The sequence below is a fragment of the Vanessa atalanta genome, unplaced genomic scaffold (assembly GCF_905147765.1).
Source record: "Vanessa atalanta unplaced genomic scaffold, ilVanAtal1.2, whole genome shotgun sequence".
NCBI lineage: Eukaryota > Metazoa > Arthropoda > Insecta > Lepidoptera > Nymphalidae > Vanessa > Vanessa atalanta.
In genome coordinates this window covers 17,501-20,000 of record NW_025920019.1, presented here as the reverse complement: position 1 = coordinate 20,000, position 2,500 = coordinate 17,501, and the positions used below count along the sequence as shown (strand labels likewise).

Here is a 2,500-nt window from a genome sequence, read left to right as displayed (position 1 = left end):
CCTTCCGCAGGTTCCCCTACGGAAACCTTGTTACGACTTTTACTTCCTCTAAATGATCAAGTTTGGTCAACTTCCCAGCAACGCCGACGGCCGTGAAGCCACCGCGTGTCGGTCCGAAGACCTCACTAAATCATTCAATCGGTAGTAGCGACGGGCGGTGTGTACAAAGGGCAGGGACGTAATCAACGCGAGCTTATGACTCGCGCTTACTAGGAATTCCTCGTTTATGGGGGATAATTGCAAACCCCAATCCCCAGCACGAAGGAGTTTCAACGGGTTGCCCGGGCCTCTAGGCCAGGGAGAACATGCTGATTCCTTCAGTGTAGCGCGCGTGCGGCCCAGGACATCTAAGGGCATCACAGACCTGTTATTGCTCAATCTCGTGCGGCTCGAAGCCGCCGGTCCCTCTAAGAAGAATTTTAATACGCCGCCAGTGAGTTGCTCGACCGAAATCGAGCACACCTAAATGACGACGCCTATTTAGCAGGCTAGAGTCTCGTTCGTTACCGGAATTAACCAGACAAATCGCTCCACCAACTAAGAACGGCCATGCACCACCACCCACCGAATCAAGAAAGAGCTATTAATCTGTCAATCCTTCCGGTGTCCGGGCCTGGTGAGATTTCCCGTGTTGAGTCAAATTAAGCCGCAGGCTCCACTCCTGGTGGTGCCCTTCCGTCAATTCCTTTAAGTTTCAGCTTTGCAACCATACTCCCCCCGGAGTCCAAAATCTTTGGTTTCCCGGAAGCTGCCCGCCGAGCCATTGTAGTAACGTCGGCGGATCGCTAGATGACATATTTACGGTTAGAACTAGGGCGGTATCTAATCGCCTTCGAACCTCTAACTTTCGTTCTTGATTGATGAAAACACCTTTGGCAAATGCTTTCGCTGATGTTCGTCTTGCGACGATCCAAGAATTTCACCTCTAACGTCGCAATACGAATGCCCCCAGTTATCCCTATTAATCATTACCTCGGAGTTCTGAAAACCAACAAAATAGAACCGAGATCATATTCTATTATTCCATGCACGAAATATTCAAGCGGCATTTTGAGCCCGCTTTGAGCACTCTAATTTGTTCAAAGTAAAATTGTCGGCCCATCTCGACACTCACTGAAGAGCACCGCGATAGGATTTTGATATTGAACCGGCGTTTTACCGCCGGCTCACCGACGATATGCTCCGCAGACGTGTCAGTATCACCGCGGATGCGGTGCACCGACAGCGCGGCGCACAAATGCAACTACGAGCTTTTTAACCGCAACAATTTTAGTATACGCTATTGGAGCTGGAATTACCGCGGCTGCTGGCACCAGACTTGCCCTCCAATTGTTCCTCGTTAAAATATTTAAAGTGTACTCATTCCGATTACGAGGCCTCGAAAGAGTCCCGTATCGTTATTTTTCGTCACTACCTCCCCGTGCCGGGAGTGGGTAATTTGCGCGCCTGCTGCCTTCCTTGGATGTGGTAGCCGTTTCTCAGGCTCCCTCTCCGGAATCGAACCCTGATTCCCCGTTACCCGTGACAACCATGGTAGTCGCAGAAACTACCATCGAAAGTTGATAAGGCAGACATTTGAAAGATGCGTCGCCGGTACTGGACCATGCGATCGGCAAAAGTTATCCAGATTCATCAAAATTAACGACTTCGGACGAGACGCCCTCCGTCGATTGGTTTTGATCTAATAAAAGCACTCATCCCATCACTGGTCAGAGTTCTGATTGCATGTATTAGCTCTAGAATTACCACAGTTATCCAAGTAACTGAGTAAGATCTAAGGAACCAAAACTGATATATTGAGCCATTCGCGGTATCGCCTTAATACGGCTTGCACTGAGACATGCATGGCTTAATCTTTGAGACAAGCATATAACTACTGGCAGGATCAACCAGGGAGCTAACCGAGACTTGTTGAAGTCGTCAATTACTCTTCTCGTTTCATATTCGCATATAAAATACACACAAACTTATGCATGCATGTACAATATACGCACAGTATGAAACGAGCGTCTCACCGTATCGTCGATCGCGTTAGACGCGATAGATTTTAACGGTTGACTCTTATAAAAATTTATATGAGACACAAACGCGCTTTAAGCACGCGCGCGCGCGTGCGTGCGCTATAATATATAACGCGACGACAGCGGCGGCGGCGGCGGCGGCGGCGGAGGCGTCTTCACATAATGACACATAACGGTCACGAATTCGAACGTTCTAAACGAGATCGAGTTTTTTTTTCAAAATAACACTTCGCACACGACGTGTACGTATGTATTGTTCAACGATTATTATCGTAAAACATTGGGATCGACGCCCGGTGTTTGAGTGATCGTACCGATACTCGGGTTGTGTATTTTTTGTACATGATAAATGTAAAAATTAACAAAAAGAATTTTAGAAACGACCGTTCATATATAATATAAAAATTATACACACTATACGAATACACTGAATCTTTTAAGAACTCCGTCTCTAACGTTTTCTCATATCGTCGCGACGT

The 2,500-nt window shown here is 47.3% G+C and overlaps 1 non-coding gene across 1 annotated transcript in view; it reads right to left on the bottom strand.

Annotated features, from left to right (window-relative positions):
- The window catches only part of LOC125076725, a 1,903-nt gene extending 7 nt beyond the window's left edge, over positions 1-1,896 (bottom strand). Inside the window, exon 1 of the ribosomal RNA XR_007120641.1 lies at positions 1-1,896. This exon is cut by the window's left edge and continues 7 nt beyond it. This is a non-coding gene — a ribosomal RNA (small subunit ribosomal RNA).
- Positions 1,897-2,500: the final 604 nt, after the last annotated feature.